Raw genomic sequence first — 25,620 nt, forward strand, 5'->3', positions numbered from 1 at the left:
CGTTCTTGGTGAGAAACTTGCCCGGGGATATGCTGACAAGGTGAGGCTGGAGGAGAAGACCTTGTGCCAATATGCTGCCTCCACTTGTCAGCTGTGGTGGGTCTGCGAGCGCAGTGATTATTGTAGGTCTTAGTAACTAACAGACTGGATGCGTCTGTGCACTGCTTAGATCAGCTTGTGATGTCTAATCATAAACTCTAATAGCTAGCTTTCGCTGCATTCATGAACCCAACTTAAAAAGTTTCATTACTTGAATAATGGTAATTACTGTATGTTGTTGCATATGAAGGGCAGTGATTGTTTCATAGTGTATTCTTCTTTTACTCCCTTCCTCTTCTCTCTCTTCTTTCTCTTTCTCTCTTCCTTCCGCCCTCAACTCCCTTCCGCCCTCAACTCCCGCCCTCCCTTAACTTCCTCCTTTCTTTCTTTCTTTCTTTCTTTCTTTCTTTCTTTCTTTCTTTCTTTCTTTCTTTCTTTCTTTCTTTCTTTCTTTCTTTCTTTCTTTCTTTCTTTCTTTCTTTCTTTCTTTCTTTCTTTCTTTCTTTCTTTCTTTCTCTCCCTCCCCACTTTTCTCTCTTTCGCTCTTTCTCTCTTTCTTTCTCTCTCTCTCCGGACAGGTTATGGAGCAGCGGTCTTTAGACCGCTGCTTCATAACTTGTGTTTCTGACAAGCCTGAAGGCTCCATACGGTGCTTGATAAATATGCCCCTTAGGCTTTTTTTTTATTTTAGATTAGGGTTTTAATGGGCCTATGAAAAAGAGCTGAATGCCCTTTTAAGGGCAATGCCCATACAAATGCCCCTTTAGGGGCAATGGGTAGTTTAGGATTTTTTAGTGTTACGTTTTTTTATTTTGGGGGGTTGGTGGGTGGGGGGTTTTACTGTTAGAGGAGGGACGTATTTTTTAAGATAAAAGAGCTGTTTAATTTAGGTCAATGCCCTTTAGAAGGCCATTTTAAGGGCTATTGGTAGTTCAGCATTAGACTAGGGGGTGTTTTTATTTTGGGGGAAGGCTTTTTATTTTCATAGGGATTAGGTTTAATTTTTGTTATTTTTGATAATTTGGTTTATTATTAGATTAATTTAATCTTAGGTTTTTTATTTTTAAGTAATGTTAGCTTTTTTATTTTAATTTTAATTTAAATTTTTAACTTAAATAATTGGGGTTAATTTAGGGGGTGTTAAGTTAGGGGGCTTAGTAATTTAATTAGTTATTTGCGTGTGGGTTTGGCGGTTTAGGGGATAATAGTTTTATTAGGATTATTGCGTTGTGTGGGTTTGACGGATTAGGGGTTAATAGTATAATTAAGTTTATTGTGTTGGTGGGGGATGGAGGTTTAGGGGGTAATAGTTTTAATAGGTACTTTGCGATATGGTTAAATGGTGGAATAGAGGTTAATAGTTTTAATAGGTACTTTGCGATATGGGTGAATAGCAGATTAGGGGTTAATAGTTTTAATAAGTACTTTGCGATATGGGCAAATGGCTGATTAGGGGTTAGTAGTTTATTAAGGTATATTGTGTTGTGGGGTGATGGTGGATTAGGGGTTAATATAGTCTATTAGTTATTGCGGTGGGGGGTGACAATTGACAGGTAGATAGATTTTGCGCATGCATTAGGTGTTAGTTACTATTTTCAGGGGGTTACGGTGCTCACATACTCAGCGCAAGTCTTGCTGCACCTGCCTATGTGTGGCAAGGTGAAAATGGAGTCAAATTTCTCAATTTTGCTGCGTAAGCCCTTGCGCTGAATATGTGATACTGATTTGCAACGCGGTTCTATGTTAGCTTATGGGAGTAAAAATTGCGGGCAACGGGTGAAATATACACGCCACATTTATGTGGTGCCGTATATGTGATACCAAAACCACGTAAAAACCGGTGTCGCCGGCTCTTGCGAGCGACGCCGCATATGTAATCTTGCCCTTAGTATTCAGTACAAAGCAGCTCTCGGGTCGGCCACAGACTGCTCAAGCAAGCATTGTTAATGCAAAATAAAGGTCAGAACTCCAGAGCCTTTTTCTATTAATCCGTCTTGCCCTTAAAGCAGATAGGATTGTAGCAATAGGAGAAAAAAAATGATTAAAAATGAAAGCCCTTGAAATTCATGAAAGAGAACAGTTTAAATATTTTCATTCCTAGTCTTTAATTTTAACAGCTCCACTGTTTGCCACCTTGCATTTTTGTCTGCAAAATCAATCTCATTTTTTGAAAGGGCGCATGACTGTGACCCTCTTTATAGACAGGTAACCATAGTTATGTGTATAGGGCTGTGACCCTCTTTATAGGCAGGTAACCATAGTTATGTGTATAGGGCTGTGACCCTCTTTATAGGCAGGTAACAATAGTTATGTGTAAAGGGCTGTGACCCTCTTTATAGACAGGTAACAATAGTTATGTGTAAAGGGCTGTGACCCTCTTTATAGACAGGTAACCATAGTTATGTGTACAGTACAGTGACCCCCTTTATAGACAGGTAACCATAGTTATGTGTATAGGGCTGTGACCCTCTTTATAGGCAGGTAACAATAGTTATGTCTACATGGCTGTGACCCTCTTTATAGACAGGTAACAATAGTTATGTGTATAGGGCTGTGACCCTCTTTATAGACAGGTAACAATAGTTATGCGTACAGTACAGTGACCCCCTTTATAGGCAGGTAACCATAGTTATGTGTATAGAGCTGTGACCCTCTTTATAGACAGGTAACAATAGTTACGTGTATAGAGCTGTGACTCTCTTTATAGACAGGTAACAATAGTTATGTGTATAGAGCTGTGACCCTCTTTATAGACAGGTAACAATAGTTATGTGTATAGAGCTGTGACCTTCTTTATAGACAGGTAACCATAGTTATGTGTATAGGGCTGTGACCCTCTTTATAGACAGGTAACCATAGTTATGTGTATAGGGCTGTGACCCTCTTTATAGACAGGTAACCATAGTTATGTGTATAGGGCTGTGACCCTCTTTATAGACAGGTAACCATAGTTATGTGTATAGGGCTGTGACCCTCTTTATTGACAGGTAACCATAGTTATGTGTATAGGGCTGTGACCCTCTTTATAGACAGGTAACCATAGTTATGTGTATAGGGCTGTGACCCTCTTTATAGACAGGTAACAATAGTTATGTGTATAGGGCTGTGACCCTCTTTATAGACAGGTAACAATAGTTATGCGTACAGTACAGTGACCCCCTTTATAGGCAGGTAACCATAGTTATGTGTATAGAGCTGTGACCCTCTGTATAGGCAGGTAACCATAGTTATGTGTATAGGGCTGTGACCCCCTTTATAGACAGGTAACAATAGTTATGTGTATAGGGCTGTGACCCTCTTTATAGACAGGTAACCATAGTTATGTGTATAGGGCTGTGACCCCCTTTATAGACAGGTAACAATAGTTACGTGTATAGAGCTGTGACTCTCTTTATAGACAGGTAACAATAGTTATGTGTATAGAGCTGTGACCCTCTTTATAGACAGGTAACAATAGTTATGTGTATAGAGCTGTGACCTTCTTTATAGACAGGTAACCATAGTTATGTGTATAGGGCTGTGACCCTCTTTATAGACAGGTAACCATAGTTATGTGTATAGGGCTGTGACCCTCTTTATAGACAGGTAACCATAGTTATGTGTATAGGGCTGTGACCCTCTTTATAAACAGGTAACCATAGTTATGTGTATAGGGCTGTGACCCTCTTTATTGACAGGTAACCATAGTTATGTGTATAGGGCTGTGACCCTCTTTATAGACAGGTAACCATAGTTATGTGTATAGGGCTGTGACCCTCTTTATAGACAGGTAACAATAGTTATGTGTATAGGGCTGTGACCCTCTTTATAGACAGGTAACAATAGTTATGCGTACAGTACAGTGACCCCCTTTATAGGCAGGTAACCATAGTTATGTGTATAGAGCTGTGACCCTCTTTATAGACAGGTAACAATAGTTACGTGTATAGAGCTGTGACTCTCTTTATAGACAGGTAACAATAGTTATGTGTATAGAGCTGTGACCCTCTTTATAGACAGGTAACAATAGTTATGTGTATAGAGCTCTGACCTTCTTTATAGACAGGTAACCATAGTTATGTGTATAGGGCTGTGACCCTCTTTATAGACAGGTAACCATAGTTATGTGTATAGGGCTGTGACCCTCTTTATAGACAGGTAACCATAGTTATGTGTATAGGGCTGTGACCCTCTTTATAGACAGGTAACCATAGTTATGTGTATAGGGCTGTGACCCTCTTTATTGACAGGTAACCATAGTTATGTGTATAGGGCTGTGACCCTCTTTATAGACAGGTAACCATAGTTATGTGTATAGGGCTGTGACCCTCTTTATAGGCAGGTAACCATAGTTATGTGTACAGTACTGTGACCCTCTTTATAGGCAGGTAACCATAGTTATGTGTACAGTAATGTGACCCTCTTTATAGAAAGGTAACCATAGTTATGTCTACATGGCTGTGACCCTCTTTATAGACAGGTAACCATAGTTATGTGTACAGTACTGTTACCCCCTTTATAGGCAGGTAACCATAGTTATTTGTACAGGGCTGTGACCCTCTTTATAGGCAGGTAACCATAGTTATGTCTACATAGCTGTGATCCTCTTTATAGGCAGGTAACCATAGTTATGTGTACAGTACTGTTACCCCCTTTATAGGCAGGTAACCATAATTATGTGTATAGGGCTGTGACCCTCTTTATAGGCAGGTAACCATAGTTATGTGTATAGGGCTGTGACCCTCTTTATAAGCAGGTAACCATAGTTATGTGTATAGGGCTGTGACCCTCTTTGTAAGCAGGTAACCATAGTTATGTGTACAGTAATGTGACCCTCTTTATAGAAAGGTAACCATAGTTATGTCTACATGGCTGTGACCCTCTTTATAGACAGGTAACCATAGTTATGTGTACAGGTCTGTGACCCTCTTTATAGGCAGGTAACCATAGTTATGTGTATAGGGCTGTGATCCTCTTTATAGGCAGGTAACCATAGTTATGTGTACAGTACTGTTACCCCCTTTATAGGCAGGTAACCATAGTTATGTGTACAGGGCTGTGACCCTCTTTATAGGCAGGTAACCATAGTTATGTGTATAGGGCTGTGACCCTCTTTATAAGCAGGTAACCATAGTTATGTGTATAGGGCTGTGACCCTCTTTGTAAGCAGGTAACCATAGTTATGTGTACAGTACAGTGACCCTCTTTATAGGCAGGTAACCATAGGTATGTATACAGTCCTGTGACCCTCTTTATAGGAAGGTAATCATAGTTATGTATACAGTACGGTGACCCTCTTTATAGGAGGGTAATCATAGTTATGTATACAGTACGGTGACCCTCTTTATAGACAGGTAACAATAGTTATGTGTACAGTACAGTGACCCTCTTTATAGACAGGTAACAATAGTTATGTGTACAGTATGGTGACCCTCTTTATAGTCAGGTAACAATAGTTATGTGTACAGTACGGTGACCCTCTTTATAGACAGGTAACAATAGTTATGTGTACAGTACGGTGACCCTCATTATAGGCAGGTAACAATAGTTGTGTACAGTGCTGTGACCCTTTTTTATAGGCATGTAACAATAGTTATGTGTACAGTACTGTGACCCTCTTTATAGACATGTAACTATAGTTATGTTTACAGTACTGTGACCCTCTGTATAGGCAGGTAACCATAGTTATGTGTACAGTACTGTGACCCTCATTATAGACAGGTAACCATAGTTATGTGTATAGGGCTGTGACCCTCTTTATTGACAGGTAACCATAGTTATGTGTGTAGGGCTGTGACCCTCTTTATAGACAGGTAACCATAGTTATGTGTATAGGGCTGTGACCCTCTTTATAGGCAGGTAACCATAGTTATGTGTACAGTACTGTGACCCTCTTTATAGGCAGGTAACCATAGTTATGTGTACAGTAATGTGACCCTCTTTATAGAAAGGTAACCATAGTTATGTCTACATGGCTGTGACCCTCTTTATAGACAGGTAACCATAGTTATGTGTACAGTACTGTTACCCCCTTTATAGGCAGGTAACCATAGTTATTTGTACAGGGCTGTGACCCTCTTTATAGGCAGGTAACCATAGTTATGTCTACATGGCTGTGATCCTCTTTATAGGCAGGTAACCATAGTTATGTGTACAGTACTGTTACCCCCTTTATAGGCAGGTAACCATAGTTATGTGTACAGGGCTGTGACCCTCTTTATAGGCAGGTAACCATAGTTATGTGTATAGGGCTGTGACCCTCTTTATAAGCAGGTAACCATAGTTATGTGTATAGGGCTGTGACCCTCTTTGTAAGCAGGTAACCATAGTTATGTGTACAGTACAGTGACCCTCTTTATAGGCAGGTAACCATAGGTATGTATACAGTCCTGTGACCCCCTCTATAGGAAGGTAATCATAGTTATGTATACAGTACGGTGACCCTCTTTATAGACAGGTAACAATAGTTATGTGTACAGTACAGTGACCCTCTTTATAGACAGGTAACTATAGTTATGTGTACAGTACTGTGACCCTCTTTATAGACAGGTAACAATAGTTATGTGTACAGTACGGTGACCCTCATTATAGGCAGGTAACAATAGTTGTGTACAGTGCTGTGACCCATTTTTATAGGCATGTAACAATAGTTATGTGTACAGTACTGTGACCCTCTGTATAGGCAGGTAACCATAGTTATGTGTACAGGGCTGTAACCTGCTTTATAATCAGGTAACCATAGTTATGTGTACAGGGCTGTGACCCTCTTTATAGGCAGGTAACCATAGTTTTGTGTACAGTACAGTGACCCTCTTTATAGGCAGGTAACCATAGTTTTGTGTACAGTACAGTGACCCTCTTTATAGGTAGGTAACCATAGTTATGTGTACAGGGCTGTAACCTGCTTTATAGGCAGGTAACCATAGTTATGTGTACAGTACTGTGACCCTCGTTATAGGCAGGTAACCATAGTTATGTGTACAGTACTGTGATCCCCCTTATAGGCAGGTAACCATAGTTATGTGTACAGTACAGTGACCCTCTTTATATGCAGGTAACCATAGTTATGTGTACAGTACAGTGACCCTCTTTATAGGCATGTAACCATAGTTATGTGTACAGTACAGTGACCCTCTTTATAGGTAGGTAACCATAGTTATGTGTACAGGGCTGTAACCTGCTTTATAGGCAGGTAACCATAGTTATGTGTATAGGGCTGTGACCCTCTTTATATGCAGGTAACCGTAGTTATGTGTACAGTACTGCAACCCTCTTTATAGGCAGGTAACAATAGTTATGTGTACAGTACTGTGACCCTCGTTATAGGCAGGTAACCATAGTTATGTGTACAGTACTGTGATCCCCCTTATAGGCAGGTAACCATAGTTATGTGTACAGTACAGTGACCCTCTTTATATGCATGTAACCATAGTTATGTGTACAGTACAGTGACCCTCTTTATAGGTAGGTAACCATAGTTATGTGTACAGTACAGTGACCCTCTTTATAGGTAGGTAACCATAGTTATGTGTACAGGGCTGTAACCTGCTTTATAGGCAGGTAACCATAGTTATGTGTATAGGGCTGTGACCCTCTTTATAGGCAGGTAACAATAGTTATGTGTACAGTACTGTGATCCCCTTTATAGGCAGGTAACAATAGTTATGTGTACATGGCTGTGACCCTCTTTATAGGCATGTAACCATAGTTATGTTTATAGGGCTGTGACCCTCTTTATAAGCAGGTAACCATAGTTATGTTTACATGGATGTGACCCTTTTTATAGGCAGGTAACAATAGTTATGTGTATAGGGCTGTAACCCTCTTTATATGCAGGTAACCATAGTTATGTGTACAGTACTGTGACCCTCTTTATAGGCAGGTAACCATAGTTATGTGTACATGGCTGTGACCCTCTTTATAGGCATGTAACCATAGTTATGTGTATAGGGCTGTGACCCTCTTTATAAGCAGGTAACCATAGTTATGTTTACATGGATGTGACCCTTTTTATAGGCAGGTAACAATAGTTATGTGTACAGGGCTCTCGTTTCCATAATCTAGCTATACATAAATGTGTAGTGTTACAAATCATAGCTATTAGTTTAGAGAATTTCTTCAATATACCCTCTACTGGGAAATGAAGTAGAGCTTGCTCTGGTGTCAGGGTAATTTCTTTATCTAATATTAAGCTAAGAAATTCTGAGGTCTGATCCCAAATCCTTCTAACTTTACAACAGTACCACCATATGAATATATGAACCAACTTCTCCACACCCCCTATAACAAAGGTGAATACTCACATCTTCTGATTTAGCGTATCTTGTGGGATAGATACACCATTTATATGCAACATTTAAGTAATTTTCTTTCAACGTTGCATTAGGAGAAAAAGACAGACCTCTCTTAATATTTGTTATCCAAGTTTCTTCTGGCCATGTTTTATCTAGCTCCTTTTCCCATTTCAACATAATAGAAGTTTTCTTCTCTTTATTTGCCACGTTAAATATTGTATATAGTATGGATATTAAACCTCTTCTAGAGTTTTTACTTAGACATAATGTTTCGAACAAAGTGTTATTATGTGCTTTGTCGTGTCCTAGTATTTCTTCTATATTTTAATTGAAGGTAGTGAAACCATATATTTTGTTCTGGTGTACCTAGATCTGCATATTGTTCTAAATTGATGATCTTATCATTTATAATAATGTCTGTGATTCTGTACAATCCCTTATTTTCCCACTTCTGTTGGACAAGTACATTTACCGCCGTTCTAAGTGGTATTAGTGGAGGGGATCTTTAATCTATTACTAAGGGGTATGTTAGTGTCAACGTATCCCATATAAAGGTAGTATGATTGATTGAAGCATATTGTTTTTTTATAGGGTGGTCTATCTTGTTTACTCGCCCATAGAAGTTTGTCTAAATTACCCAAACCTGCAATATATATTTTTAATTTTTACCCATTGGGGAGTATTGTCTATTTTATACCACTGCGTAGTCTGGCCCATTCTTGCCGAATAGTAATAGGATATTAGATCTGGCAGCCCTAATCCTCCCCCACTTTTATGTCTCATCATCAAGATTTTGTTTATCCTTGCTCGTTTTTCATGCCATACAAACTGTAGTATTTCCCTTTGTATTTTATGTAGCTCTGGTGTTGGTATTGAAATCGGTAATGATCAAACTAGATAAAGTAATTTGGGCAAGATTGTCATTTTAACTGTTATGATTCTGCCATAAAGGGAAATATTGTGTTTAGTCCATTTAGCTAAGAGATTTCTAATGGAAGTGAACATAGGAATATAATTAGTCCTATATAATGTGTGTACATCATTAGTAAGGTTAATCCCTAAATATTTAATGGAATTCTTGGACCAAGAGAATGCAAAGTTTAACTATAATCATTTTTTGTGTGCTGTGGCATTTTTAAGTTTATGGCTTCGCATTTGTCTTCTTTTATTTTATATCCCGATAATTGTTCAAATTTGTGTAATAAAGAGTATAGTGGTGGGAGGGTAAGTAAGGGTTTAGTTAACGACAGAATAATGTCATTCGCAAATAACAAAATGTTATATTAATTGTTGCCAAATAATATGCCTGTAATATCTGGATCATCTCTAATTTTAACTGCTAATGACTCAATAGAAATAGCAAAGAGGAGTGGGGATAGCGGGCATCCCTGCCTTGTACCATTACAAATTCTTATTTGTTTCGATTTATATCCCGAAAGTCTAATAAATGCTTCAGGCTTTGAATTCAACTTAGTTAGAGCATCATGGAATGGTCCTTTAAACCCTATCTTAATCAACACTGCATGCATATATTCACAATTGATTCTATAAAATGCCTTCTCTGCATCCAATGAGAGGAATCCTACTTGATCATTGTTTATTAAATTCATAATGGGTGTGGCTAGACGAGTTGCAAAAATCTTAGCGAACAATTTCAAGTCTTGGTTTAAAAGGGAAATTGGTAGATAATTTTGACAAAATTGCTTATTTTTACCAGGTTTTGGGACAACTGTTATTCTTGCTGTTAGGAGGTCTGGAGATATGTCAGTACCTTGTAAAATATAATTGAATAGTTTAACTAATTGGGGTGCTAAGGTGAGTTGCAAATATTTATAGAAAGATCCCGGGAAACCATCTGGACATGGGGCTTTATTCCTTTTCAGTTATTTAATGGCTAGGGAAACTTCTGGTAATGTTATGGGGGTATTCAATAAGTCTAGTTCCTCTTTAGGAATTACCTTAATTAAACTTTTTTCTAAAAATGTGTCTAAATCCTGTGATATATTAGGTCTTTGTTTGGGGTTTTTCAAATTATAGAGGTTATTATAGAAGTCAGCGAATATGTTAGCTATTTGTAAGAGGTCATTCGTGGCTATCCCATCATATTGTTGAAGTTGTGGAATTGAGGTTGCTCTCGTTATATCTTTTAATTTATTTGCCAGCATCCTATCTGGTTTGTTCCCATATATATAGTATCTAGTATCAATTGCTTTTATTGTATAAATGGCCTCTTTATTTAACATTTGGTTAAGTTCCTCGTTTTTCAATTTTAGTGTATTCATTAATGTGGTTGAGCATTCTTTTTTGCTTTTGTTCTCAGCAAAGTTAGATCTTTTCTGAGTTTGTTTATTTTCTCATTGTGTATTTTTTATAATTTCAGTAAACTGAACCAGATAGGGAGGGTAAGGGACAGGGTGGGGAAGGGGGGTTGGAAAAGGAAAGTGAGAAATCAGGGCAGGAGAGAATATCTTCGTAACCTGTCTTTCAACTAGATAATATGTCTATCATCCATTTAAGAAATTACCTCATATATTTTTATACAACCTGTTATTATTAACTTTAATTAATGAGTTTTCTAAATTGTTTGGTCCTGTAAGCTGAACAGTCTGTCTGTCACGGAGGTAGCGATTCCTCTCTGGTTGGAAAACGGTGTTCAGTTGAATTTATCAAGCTTGGTTTGGATCTCTTCTGCTTGCCATTCTTGCCTACAAGTGTCCATTCTCTGCTTTGAGTTTCAGTTAGGATCTGGACAGACACTCCTTTACTGATTGGTTTCTATTTTTCATTTTGTAAATGTTAAGCTATATTTCTTTTGTTGTTGAGAAAAAAAATAAAAATAAAAACCACCAATCCACTGTCCTTCCCAGTAGATGTCGATTTAGATGACTGAGGAAATTATGTTTTGAAGATCTCTCCTTTATAACATTACTAAATTTGGTTCAATTTACATATTTCAGATATCACTCCAAGTTAGCGCTTTGTATTTAATAGTTAATGTTCATTGAATATTTGTGTATTCGTATGCATTTTAATATAATATTTGTAGGGAATTCAAGTTCTTGTATCTGTTGATAACTGAGGTCCACTAATGGTTTCCCTAATCGTGTCCTGATTTGTCACTTCAGGAGGTTCAAAATCAAATCAGGGAACTACAAGGTGTCTTAAATAGTGGAGGGTAAGAACTTTATTATCTGAAGTTTCCTAGAAGCAAGACAATAATCTTACATCTGTGGTTGTTGCTTTCAGTTAAGTTATTGCAGATCTTATAGCATCATTTCAATGAACTGGTTGTCATAATCTCAGTATAAACTTAATTGCAGTCTGTAGGAAAATCCTTCTTTAAAGCAAGTGGGTAGTTTTATGATAATAATATTCCTCTGATCGTTTTTTTAAGTAATTCTGGGGCTCTTAACTACTATATAGTACCTCTACTTCCCTTTTAATTATAAAGCTACAAAATATAAAAACACCCAAGTGTCCGACTTTGAAGATCTTGTAGCAAGATTGCTGCTCTGAGTGTAGGGTTTAAGTATTTAATTGCGCACTTTTATTTTTATAAATTTGAATCCAATATAGCGTCTTTTCCCGCCTTGTATCTCTAGAGTAAAGCTCCAATAATTCTCTAGTAAGTGTTATAGATGCGACTTATTTTTATATCGCTCTATTTTTCTTAGATCTGTTCTTTCGTTTTTCTCAGGGTTTACATCTAACCTGTGTTTCCAGATGCCGGTCTCCAACTCACTGCCTCTCTCTTTTGCAGTGCTCCTCTGTAAAGGTATGTCTGTATATTTGGATTTGTGAGTTTTTTATTTTTTTATTAAATGTCCTGGTGTATGCCGTCTGATCACTGAATTATTTCTTCTTCGGGTCTCAGCTGCAGCCGTCGGAGTGGAGCCCCAACTAGAAATAATGATTTGTTCCAGCCACCAATAGTTAAAAGACCTTTATTTCTTCATTAGTAGGGTCTTAGACAAACATACAATGTTTCAGACCTGCTATAGGTCCTTAGTCAACGACTGCCACCCACCTCCAAATCCTCTGCTTCCTTTATGAAGTATTGGTGAGTCTTTAAAGCCTTACACAGCTTCAGTCCGCCTTTCACCGATATCCGGCTGTATATCAGTATCCAATTTAGGACAAGTTTCAGGTATTTAGGGCAATTATAATCATTTTTATAATAGGCTTAAGAGGAGCTACAGCTCAATGCGACTGTCCTGCACGGCAGTTGGCTCCGCCTCCCCAATATTAATATTTTACATTATTTAAACCTCATTTACATTGCTGGTGCAAACCAATAAGTTTCTATTTTTTCTTCTATTTAGTATTTTCTTATTTGCTTTCCTTTCATGATAAGCAGAACGATGAAGGCAGAAGATTTGCACAGCACTACTGCTGGTTGGTGGCTGCACACATACGTCTTTTGTCATTGGTTCACTCGATATGTTCAGCTAGCTCTCAGAAATACATTGAAGAATGAAGCAAATTTCATACTTGAATTCAATTTATAGTTGTTGGAAACTGTGGCCTAGATTTAGAGTTTGGTGGTAGCCGTCAAAACCAGCGTTAGAGGCTCCTAACGCTGGTTTTAGGCTACCGCCGGTATTTGGAGTCAGTCAGGAAAGGGTCTAACGCTCACTTTGCAGCCGCGACTTTTCCATACCGCAGATACCCTTACGTCAATTGCGTATCCTATCTTTTCAATGGGATCTTTCTAACTCCAGTATTTAGAGTCGTGGCTGAAGTGAGCGTTAGAAATCTAACGACAAAACTCCAGCCGCAGAAAAAAGTCAGTAGTTAAGAGCTTTCTGGGCTAACGCCGGGTTATAAAGCTCTTAACTACTGTGCTCTAAAGTACACTAACACCCATAAACTACCTATGTACCCCTAAACCGAGGTCCCCCCACATCGCCGCCACTCGATAAAAATTTTTTAACCCCTAATCTGCCGACCGCCACCTACGTTATACTTATGTACCCCTAATCTGCTGCCCCTAACACCGCCGACCCCTATATTATATTTATTAACCCCTAACCTGCCCCCCACAACGTCGCCGCCAGCTACCTACAATAATTAACCCCTAATCTGCCGACCGCCACCTACGTTATCCTTATGTACCCCTAATCTGCTGCCCCTAACACCGCCGACCCCTATATTATATTTATTAGCCCCTAATCTGCCCCCCTCAACGTCGCCTCCACCTGCCTACACTTATTAACCCCTAATCTGCCGAGCGGATCTCACCGCTACTATAATAAAGTTATTAACCCCTAATCCGCCTCACTCCCGCCTCAATAACCCTATAATAAATAGTATTAACCCCTAATCTGCCCTCCCTAACATCGCCGACACCTAACTTCAATTATTAACCCCTAATCTGCCGACCGAATCTCGCCGCTACTGTAATAAATGGATTAACCCCTAAAGCTAAGTCTAACCCTAACCCTAACACCCCCCTAAATTAAATATAATTTAAATCTAACGAAATAAATTAACTCTTATTAAATAAATTATTCCTATTTAAAGCTAAATACTTACCTGTAAAATAAATCCTAATATAGCTACAATATAAATTATAATTATATTATAGCTATTTTAGGATTTATATTTATTTTACAAGTAACTTTGTATTTATTTTAACCAGGTACAATAGCTATTAAATAGTTAAGAACTATTTAATAGCTAAAATAGTTAAAATAATTACAAATTTACCTGTAAAATAAATCCTAACCTAAGTTACAATTAAACCTAACACTACACTATCAATAAATAAATTAAATAGAATACCTACAATTACCTACAATTAAACCTAACACTACACTATCAATAAATTAATTAAATACAATATCTACAAATAAATACAATGAAATAAACTAACTAAAGTACAAAAAATAAAAAAGAACTAAGTTACAAAAAATAAAAAAATATTTACAAACATCAGAAAAATATTACAACAATTTTAAACTAATTACACCTACTCTAAGCCCCCTAATAAAACAACAAAGACCCCCAAAATAAAAAAATGCCCTACCCTATTCTAAATTACAAAAGTTCAAAGTTCTTTTACCTTACCAGCCCTGAACAGGGCCCTTTGCGGGGCATGCCCCAAAGAATTCAGCTCTTTTGCCTGTAAAAAAACCACATACAATACCCCCCCCCAACATTACAACCCACCACCCACATACCCCTAATCTAACCCAAACCCCGCTTAAATAAACCTAACACTAAGCCCCTGAATATCTTCCTACCTTATCTTCACCATACCAGGTTCACCGATCGATCCAGAAGTGCTCCTCCGATGTCTTGATCCAAGCCCAAGCAGGGGGCTGAAGATGTCCATGATCCGGCTGAAGTCTTCATCCAAGCGGGAGCTGAAGAGGTCCATGATCCGGCTGAAGTCTTCATCCAAGCGGGAGCTGAAGAGGTCCATGATCCGGCTGAAGTCTTCTATCAACGGCATCTTCAATCTTCTTTCTTCCAGATCCATGTTCATCCCGCCGACGCGGAACATCCATCTTCACCGACGACTTCCCGACGAATGAAGGTTCCTTTAAGGGACGTCATCCAAGATGGCGTCCCTCGAATTCCAATTGGCTGATAGGATTCTATCAGCCAATCAGAATTAAGGTAGGAAAATTCTGATTGGCTGATTGAATCAGCCAATCGGATTGAACTTGATTCTGATTGGCTGATTCCATCAGCCAATCAGAATTTTCCTACCTTAATTCCGATTGGCTGATAGAATCCTATCAGCCAATCGGAATTTGAGGGACGCCATCTTGGATGACGTCCCTTAAAGGAACCTTCATTCGTCGGGAAGTTGTCGGTGAAGATGGATGTTCCGCGTCAGCGGGATGAACATGGATCCGGAAGAAAGAAAATTTAAGATGCCGTTGAAAGAAGACTTCAGCCGGATCATGGACCTCTTCAGCTCCCGCTTGGATGAAGACTTCAGCCGGATCATGGACCTCTTCAGCTCCCGCTTTGATAAAGACTTCAGCCGGATCATGGACATCTTCAGCCCCCCGCTTGGGCTTGGATCAAGACATCGGAGGAGCTCTTCTGGATCGATCGGTGAACCTGGTATGGTGAAGATAAGGTAGGAAGATCTTCAGGGGCTTAGTGTTAGGTTTATTTAAGGGGGGTTTGGGTTAGATTAGGGGTATGTGGGTGGTGGGTTGTAATGTTGGGGGGGGTATTGTATGTGTTTTTTTTACAGGCAAAAGAGCTGAATTCCTTGGGGCATGCCCCGCAAAGGGCCCTGTTCAGGGCTGGTAAGGTAAAAGAACTTTGAACTTTTGTAATTTAGAATAGGGTAGGGCATTTTTTTATTTTGGGGGTCTTTGTTATTTTATTAGGGGGCTTAGAGTAGGTGTAATTAGTTTAAAATTGTTGTAATATTTTTCTGATGTTTGTAAATATTTTTTTATTTTTTGTAACTTAGTTCTTTTTTATTTTTTATACTTTAGTTAGTTTATTTCATTGTATTTATTTGTAGATATTGTATTTAATTAATTTATTGATAGTGTAGTGTTAGGTTTAATTGTAGGTAATTGTAGGTATTTTATTTAATTTATTTATTGATAGTGTAGTGTTAGGTTTAATTGTAACTTAGGTTAGGATTTATTTTACAGGTAAATTTGTAATTATTTTAACTATTTTAGCTATTAAATAGTTCTTAACTATTTAATAGCTATTGCACCTGGTTAAAATAAATACAAAGTTACCTGTAAAATAAATATAAATCCTAAAATAGCTATAATATAATTATAATTTATATTGTAGCTATATTAGGATTTATTTTACAGGTAAGTATTTAGCTTTAAATAGGAATAATTTATTTAATGAGTTAATTTATTTTGTTAGATTTAAATTATATTTAATTTAGGGGGGTGTTAGTGTTAGGGTTAGACTTAGCTTTAGGGGTTAATACATTTATTAGAATAGCGGTGAGCTCCAGTCGGCAGATTAGGGGTTAATGTTTGTAGTTAGGTGTCGGCGATGTTAGGGAGGGCAGATTAGGGGTTAATACTATTTATTATAGGGTTATTGAGGCGGGAGTGAGGCGGATTAGGGGTTAATAACTTTATTATAATAGCGGTACGGTCCGCTCGGCAGATTAGGGGTTAATAAGTGTAGGCAGGTGGAGGCGACGTTGGGGGAGGCAGATTAGGGGTTAATAAATATAATATAGGGGTCAGCAATGTTAGGGCAGCAGATTAGGGGTACATAGGGATAATGTAAGTAGTGTTAAAAACATAAACAGCACAGATCACAGAGTCCACAGCTGTGGACTCTGTGATCTGTGCTGTTTATGTTTTTAACGCAAGTATAATAAACTGACTTTTAAATACATTTATCTCTCCCTGCCTATATTTCTACTCAGTGGGACTGTGCAATTGTTCAATTTACTTTTGCTAGTTAACAAATTCCTAGCAGGTACGCTCGCCACTATTCCCGCCCAGCGTACCTGGTTTTCAATCCGCCGCCCTGGAGGATGTCATAGGAATCAATGGGAGTCTGAAAGCAGTGAAAGCTCATGTTCGCTGCTGTCCGATATCCCATTGATTCCTATGGGAGAATAAAAGTTATGTTTATACCTAACACCCTAACATATACCCCAAGTCTAAACACCCCTAATCTGCCGCCCCCTATACCGCCACCACCTACATTATAATTATTAACCCCTAATCTGCCGCCCGACACCGCCACCACCTACATTATGTTATTAACCCTTATACTGCTGCCCCGACATCGCCGCCACCTAAATAAAAGTTATTAACCCCTAATCTGCCGCTCCCGCCACCACCGCCACCTACATAAAGTTATTAACCCCTATCCCGGAGGATGAAAGCTCAGTCCTATTGGCTGATTGCAACAGCCAATTTGATTTTTTCAACCTTATTTCCGATTGACTGATAGAATTCTATCAGCCAATCGGAATCTAAGGGACGCCATCTTGGATGACGTCATTTAAAGGTACCTTCATTCGGTTAGAAGACGTCTGGAAGATGGAGCCGCTCCGTGCCGGATGGATGAAGTTAGAAGATGCCGTCTGGGTAAAGACTTCTGCAGGCTTGGATGAAGACTTCGGCTGCTTGGATGAAGACTTCTGCTGGCTTCTTGGAGGATGGAAGTGGATCTTCAGGGGTTAGTTTTAGTTTGTTTTTTTAAGGGTTTATTGGGTGGGTTTTAGTTTTAGATTAGGGTTTGGGCTGCAATAGAGCTAAATGCCCTTTTAAGGGCAATGCCCATCCAAATGCCCTTTTCAGAGCAATGAGGAGCTTTGGTTTTCTTAGTTAGGTTTTTATTTAGGGGGGTTGGTTGTGTGGGTGGCGGGTTTTACTGTTGGGGTGGTTGTTTGTATTTTTTTTACATGTAAAAGAACTGATTTCTTTGGGGCAATGCCCCGCAAAAGGCCCTTTTTAAGGGCTATTTTGTAGTTTATTGTAGATTAGGGTTTTTTTTATTTTGGAGGGGCTTTTTTATTTTCATAGGGCTCTTAGATTAGGTGTAATTAGATTAAATCTTTGATAATTTATTTTTTATTTTGTGTAACATTGTTTATTTTTTTTGTAACTTAGTGTTTGTTATTTTTTGTAACTTAGTTGTTAGTTTTTTGTGACTTTGTAATTTTTAAAAGTAGATTTAAATTATTTGAGTAGGGTTAGGTTTTTAAATATATAATATAGTTAATTTAATTTGTAGCTTATTGTAATTTTAGTATAACAGTAAGGGTAGGTTAATTATTAGTTTAATATAGTTTAATGTAATTTTAGTATAACAGTTAGGGTAGGTTAATTATTAGTTTAATGTAATTTTAGTATAACAGTTAGGGTAGGTTAATTATTAGTTTAATGTAGCTTAATGTAATTTTAGTATAACAGTTAGGGTAGATTAATTATTAGTTTAATGTAGTTTAATTTAATTTTAGTATAACAGTTAGGGTAGATGAATTATTATTTTAATATAGTTTAATTTAATTTTAGTATAATAGTTAGGGTAGATTAATTATTAGTTCAATATACTGTAGTTTAATTTAATTCTAAAGGTAAGTTTAAATTTATTATAAGATAGGGATGAGTTAATATTTAATATAAAGTTAGCGGGTTGTTAGGTTTAGGGGTTAATAGGTTAATTTAGTTTATGGCGATGTGGGGGGCTGGCGGTTTAGGGGTTAATAACTTTATTTAGTTGTGGTGGGCTCCGGGAGCGGCAGGATAGGGGTTAATAACATAATGTAGGTGGCGGTGGTGTAGGGGGCAGCAGATTAGGGTTTAATAACATAATGTAGGCGGCGGCGTGGTCCGGGAGCAGCGGGATAGGGGTTAATAAGCTTATTAGAGTTGCGGCGGTGTCAGGGAGCAGCGGGATAGGGGTTAATAACTTTATTTAGCTGTGGCGGGGTCCGGGAGTGGGGGGATAGGGGTTAAACAGTTTAGTATAGTGGCAGTGTTTAGTGACAGGGTACAAATAAAGCTGTGAAAAAGCCGAATAGCAGCGAGATTGATGACTGTTAGTTAACAACAGTCCGCTGCTCATCGCCCCGTACTTGGTGCGCGGCTTTTTTACAGCTTTTTTGTTAAATATGGAGAGTGTATTCAGGTCCGCGGCCGCGATGTTAGGCGATGTCAGGCGAGCGTATTGGTGCCGTCAAATGCAGCACAGTTGACAACTTGATAAGTAGGCCTCTAAGTCAGCCACATTGACATGGAAATATATTATACATACTTACTAAATTATTTAGGACTAGATTATGATTGGAGAGCAAAATTGCGCTTTGGCAAGCAGGATATTTGCGCTCCACTCATAAAACCAGCGCATGCAATTGGCCCGCAATGAGAACTAGTGCAGCACAGGGGTTATAGAGCGCAACGATGGGCTTTAGTTTGAAAATATATATGTATATGACTATATACATATATATTTGTGTTAATATGTGCATATATACATATTAACACATAAATATATATGTATTTAAGCATATACATATATATTTACAGGGAACACACAGTTCCCCATAGACTGCAATGTAAAGACACTTTTCAGTGCTGTTTTTTTTCTAACACCCCCACACCTGCACACTTTAACCCTTAAAAAGTGTATTGAGCAGTTTTTTGTTGATTTTTTTTTCTTTCTAATGCTACATGTATTTTAAATAAAAACGTACAATATACTTTATTTTGGGGGCAATTGGGGCACTTTTGGACAATTAACCAGAGATATAGAGGCTGATTTATCAAGTGTCTTGTGGACATGATCCGCTGTAGCGATCATGTCGTCAGACATCGATAAATGTTGACAGCATACGCTGTCGGGATTTATCATTGCACAATCAGTTCTGGTGAACTGCTTGTGCAATGCTGCCCCCTGCAGATTCATGGCCAATCCGCCGCTATCAGGGGGTGTCAATCATCCTGATCGTAAGAGATTGGGTGGATTGATGTCCGCAGCCTCAGAGACAGGCGACGAGTTAAGGAACAGCGGTCTTAGGACCACTGCTTCTTAACTCCTGTTTCTGTGTGAGCCTGAAGGCTCGCACAGAAACAGGTGCATTAGGCACAATACGGGCCATGATAAATCGGCCCCCTGATCTCTAGTTAATTTTCATAATGCTAATTGCTACTGCAAGGTGCGGAAGCAAAAACCAGCCACTTGTAATGACTGGTTATTGTGTGATAAGCTAGCGCTCCACTTGTAATCTAGCCTTTAGTTTATAATATTTTAGGATTTAAAATATTTTAGCTTCATATTTATAGGTACATTTTACTATTAGAGTCAATATAATTCTTAAAGGTTCAAATAATTTTATTGAATTTGCTACGAATTTGAGTTTTATGTCTCTTTAAGTTTTGTATTTATTTCTTTTTTTAAATTAAATAAAACTAATGTTTGACTTTCATGTTGTAGAGTGTTTACCTGTTTATCAAAAGAGCTTTTCAGCCAATGGACAACTGACGTGTGTATCAGCTGTGCAACATAAAGTATTTCCTTACAGTTCCAACGCAATATAAACAGCTTTAACTTTACTAAGTTTTATGAAAAAGTATTGCTTGTCTATGTAACTATTAGCTATATTACGAGTTTTGCATTATGAGTCAAATAGCATCGTTATTCGCTATGCTTCATAACGCTGCTTTTTCCCTAACGCTGCTATTACAAGTCTTGTAGGTATAGGTGTACCGCACACCTTTTTGCCCGTCACGCAACGTCAGTACCGCACTTTTTAAAATGTCCTTTTTCAATGGGATTTCCATAGCTCCCCAACATCGTCACCACTATAATAAACCTATTAACCCGTAAACCGCCGCCCTCCCACATCGCAAACACTATTTAAATATTATTAAGCCCTAATCTGCCATCTGCCCACACCGCCACTATAATAAACCTATTAACCACTAAACCGCAAGCCTAAAATATATTAAAATAAATTATTAACCCCTAAATCTCTGACCTCCCACATCACTAACTCTACATAAATATATTAACCCCTAATCCTAACCCTAACGTAACCCTAAGTGTAACCCTAACGTAACCCTAAGCCTAACACCCCTAACTTAAATATAATTAAAATAAATCTAAATAAACCTTACAATTATTAACTAAATAATTCCTATTTAAAACTAAATACAAACTTACCTGTAAAATAAAACTAAGCTAGCTACAAAATAACTAATAACTAATTATATTTTAGATATCTTAGGTTTTATTTTTATTTCACAGGTAAGTTTGTATTTATTTTAACTAGGTAGACTAGTTAGTAAATAGTTATTAACTATTTGCTAACTACCTAGTTAAAATAAATACAAACTTACCTGTAAAATAAAACCTAACCTGCCTTACACTAAAAACTAACATTACAATAAAATTAAATAAATTAAATTAAATTAATAAAATACAATTTACTAAATTACAAAAAATAAAAAAATAAATTATCAAAAATAAAAACGAATTACTCCTAATCTAATAGACCTATCAAAATAAAAAACCCATAGCCTACACTAAACTGCCAATGGCCCTTAAAAGGGCCTTTTGCAGGGCATTGCCCCAAAGAAATTGGCTCTTTTACCTGTAAAAAAAAATACAAACAGTAAAACCCACCACCCACCCACCCAAACCCCCAAATAAAAACTAAATAAACCTAAGCTAAACATTGCCCTGATGTTATCCAAGATGGCGTCCCTTACATTCCTATTAGCTGAAAGATTTCTATCAGCCAATAGGAATTAAAGGGGAAAAAATCCTGAGCTTACATCCTACTGATTGGAACAGCCAATAGAATGAGAGCTCAATACTATTGGCTGATTGCATAATAATTTATTTTAACTAGGTAGCTAGTAAATAGTTAATAACTATTTACTAACTAGTCTACCTAGTTAAAATCAATACAAACTTACCTGTGAAATAAAAATAAAACCTAAGATAGCTACAATATAACTATTAGTTATTTTGTAGCTAGCTTAGTTGTTTTTTTTACAGGAAAGTATGTATTTAGTTTTAAATAGGTATTATTTAGTTAATAATTGTAAGGTTTATTTAGATTTATTTTAATTATGTTTAAGTTAGGGGGTGTTAGATTTAGGGTTAGACTTAGGCTTAGGGTTATTTTAGGGTTTGGTTTAGGGGTTAATAACTGTAATGTAGGAGGCAGCATATTAAGGGTTAATAACTGTAATGTAGGTGGCGGCGATGTCAGGGGCAGCAGATTAGGGGTTAATAACTGTAATGTAGGTGGCGGCGATGTTAGGGGCAGCAGATTAAGGGTTAATAACTGTAATGTAGGTGGCGGTGATGTCAGGGGCAGCAGATTAGGGGTTAATAACTGTAATGTAGGTGGCGGTGATGTCGGGTGCGGCGGATTAGGGGTGTTTAGACTTGGGGTTTATGTTAGGGTGTTTAAACATAACTTTTTCTTTTTCCCCATAGACATCAATAGGGCTGCGTTACGGAGCTTTTGTTTCCACAATCGCAGGTGTTAGGCTTTTTTTTTTGCCGGCTCTCTCCATTGATGTCTATGGGGAAATCATGCACGAGCACGTCAAAGCAGCGCTTGATTTCACTGCGATATGGAGTTCAACGCCACCATATCGCTCGCACAAGTCTGCTTTTTAAAAACCTGTAATAGCAGCGCTATAGGGAGGTGAAATAACGCTGAAAATATTGCGGTCGTTAATTTCCCTATAGCGCTCAAAACTCGTAATCTAGCTGTATGTTTGTTTCTTATGCATACAAGTAATAGTTTGATACAACCTCAGAAAAATATAGTTTGATATGCTTTGAAATGATTGGCATTTAGATTATTACGGAAAAGCATAAAAAGAAGATACCTATGTCTCACGTGTTACAGTATATATTTTACAGACTATTTTATTTGAAAGACTAGGAAACGGTAACTGTTGCAATATCAGCTTTCTCTATTCTCTGAAGGATTTAAGGCCAGTTTTTTAGGCTCTTTTCAAGTTATGACTGGATTGGACATGGTGCTAAATTAAACAAATTGATTCCATATGGTAATAGCCTAGCTCGTCAATTCACAAAAATAACTTTTATATCAAGGTTTATGTTACAAATATTAAACAGAATAACAGTGGTAAAAAATATTAATATTCTCTGTAGAAATCTTAGCTGTGTGTACATTTTAAAATACAAGTGGACTGTAGCTGATTCTTTTGCTAATTTTTTCACACAGTTAGCGCTTGATGAACAAAAGTTTGCATGCAAAAAACGTAAAAAAACAATCGGCTAGATTACGAGTTGTGCGTTAAGGTAAAAAAAGCAGCGTCTAATGCTGCTTTTTTACGCCCGCTGTTATTACGAGTCTTGCAGGTATAGGTGTACCGCACACTTTTTTGGCCTTACCACAAACCTACTTACGTAAATTTCGTAAAGGCTTTTTGCTATGGGACTTCCATAGCATCGGTATTACGAGTTTGTCCTGGGAGGCCAAAAAGTGAGCGTTACAGCCTCTACCGCCGAGATTCTTAATGCATTTTAAAGTCAGTAGTTATGAGTTTTACACTACAGCGCTGTAGCTTAAAATTCATAACTAAAGTGCTAAAAAGTACACTAACACCCATAAACTACCTATTAACCCCTAAACCGAGGCCCTCCCGCATCGCAAACACTATAATAAAATTTTTAACCCCTAATTTTGCCGCTCCGGACATCACCGCCACTATAATAAACATATTAACCCCTAAACCGCCGCACTCCCGCCTCACAAACACTAGTCAAATATTATTAACCCCTAATCTGCTGTCCCTAACATCGCCGCCACCTACATTAAGTTATTAACCCCTAATCTGCCGCCCCCAACATCGCCACCACTATTCTAAATTTATTAACCCTTTAAACCTAAGTCTAACCCTAACCCTAACACCCCCTAATTTAAATATAATTTTAAATAAATCTAAATAAAATTAATATCATTAACTAAATTATTCCTATTTAAAACTAAATACTTACCTGTAAAATAAACCCTAAGCTAGCTACAATATAACTAATAATTGCATTGTATCTAGCTTAGGGTTTATTTTTATTTTACAGGCAAATTTGTATTTATTAATAACTACCTAGCTAAAATAAATACAAATTTACCTGTAAAATAAAACCAAACCTATGTTACAATAACACCTAACACTACACTACAATTAAATAAATTCCCTACATTAAATACAATTAAATAAAATTATCTAAATTACAAAAAAAAAACCCACTAAATTACAGAAATAAAAAAACAAATTACAAGATCTTTAAACTAATTACACCTAATAGCCCACCGAAAAAAAAAAAAAAAACCTAGCCTAAACTAAACTATCAATAGGGCCTTTTGCGGGACATTGCCCCAAAGAAATCAGCTCTTTTACCTGAAAAAGAAATACAAACAACCCCCCCAACAGTAAAACCCCCCACTCACACAAGCTAGCTTAGGGTTTATTTTATAGGTAAGTATTTAGTTTTAAATAGGAATAATTTAGGTGATAATAGTAATTTTTATTTAGATTTATTTAAATTATATTTAAGTTAAGGGGTGTTAGGGTTAGACTTAGATTTAGGGGTTAATAAATTTAATATAGTGGCGGCGACGTTGGGGGCGGCAGATTAGGGGTTAATAAATGTATGTAGGTGGCGGTGATGTTAGGGACAGCAGATTAGGGGTTAATAATATTTTACTAATGTTTGCGAGGCGGGAGTGTGGCGGATTAGGGGTTAATATGTTTATTATAGTGGCGGCGATGTGGGGAGCGGCAGATTAGGGGTTAATAAGTATAATGTAGCTGTCAGCGATGTCGGGGGCGGCAGATTAGGGGTTAATAAGTGTAAGATTAGGGGTGTTTAGACTCAGGGTTCATGTTAGGGTGTTAGGTGTAAACATAACTTTTATTTCCCCCTAGGAATCAATGGGGCTGCGTTACTGAGATTTACGCTGCTTTTTTTCAGATGTTAAGACTTTTTCTCAGCCGGCTCGCCCCATTGATGTCTATGGCGAAATCGTGCACGAGCACATACGACCAGCTCACCGCTGACTTAAGTAGAGCTGGTATTGGAGTGCGTTATGGAGCACAATTTTGCTCTACACTCACTTCGTGCCTTTTAACGCCGGGTTTGCAAAAACCCGTAATACCAGCGCTGCAGGTAAGTGAGCGGTGACAATAAAGTGCACATTAGCTCGTAATCTGGCCGAATGTTTAGCCTTGCAGTAACAGACTTCTTACTATTATCAAGAAAAATGGGATTTGCCTGCGAGTGGAGAGCTGTCCCCCATAAATAATGAAAGCTCTCTGCTATGTAGAAGTTCACAGTGGAGGATTAAGTATGCAGGAAGAAATTGCTGTATGTTTAAACTTTAAAGTGAAGGTCCATTTTGATGAATTAGTGCCCGGTTTTTAATAAACCTATTAAAAACAAGGGCACTTTAATTCATCAAAATTGACATTTCACTGTTTTCTTCAAAAACTTACCTTTTAATCCTGAATGCCGCTCCAGCGATTCCCCCGGCTGTCGGATGCCTCTGTAGATGTCAGAAATGACGAATCAGGCTTCCTCCAATCACAGCTTCCCCCCGGGGGAATCTTGGCCTGCTGCAACGCTGTGATTGGAGGAAGCCGGATTCATCATTTTGGACCTGCAAAGACGGCTTGCGACGGGCGGAGGAAGTGCTGGAACAGCTGCCAGGATTAAAAGGTAAGTTTTTGAAGAAAACAGTGAAATGTCAATTGTGATTAATTAAAGTGCCCTTGTTTTTAATAGGTTTATTAAAAACCAGGCACTAATTCATCAAAATGGACCTTCACTTTAATATTAAAGGGAC

At 37.7% G+C, this 25,620-nt stretch overlaps 1 long non-coding RNA gene across 1 annotated transcript in view; it reads left to right on the top strand.

Moving 5' to 3' along the window:
• Positions 1–25,620, top strand: part of LOC128641385 (uncharacterized) — a 147,453-nt gene that overhangs the window by 18,071 nt on the left and 103,762 nt on the right. The window contains exon 2 of the long non-coding RNA XR_008399480.1: positions 12,010–12,087. This is a non-coding gene — a long non-coding RNA (uncharacterized LOC128641385). The remainder of the gene's footprint in view (positions 1–12,009; positions 12,088–25,620) is intronic.

Source organism: Bombina bombina, chromosome 10 (assembly GCF_027579735.1).
Source record: "Bombina bombina isolate aBomBom1 chromosome 10, aBomBom1.pri, whole genome shotgun sequence".
Classification (NCBI taxonomy): Eukaryota; Metazoa; Chordata; class Amphibia; order Anura; family Bombinatoridae; genus Bombina; species Bombina bombina.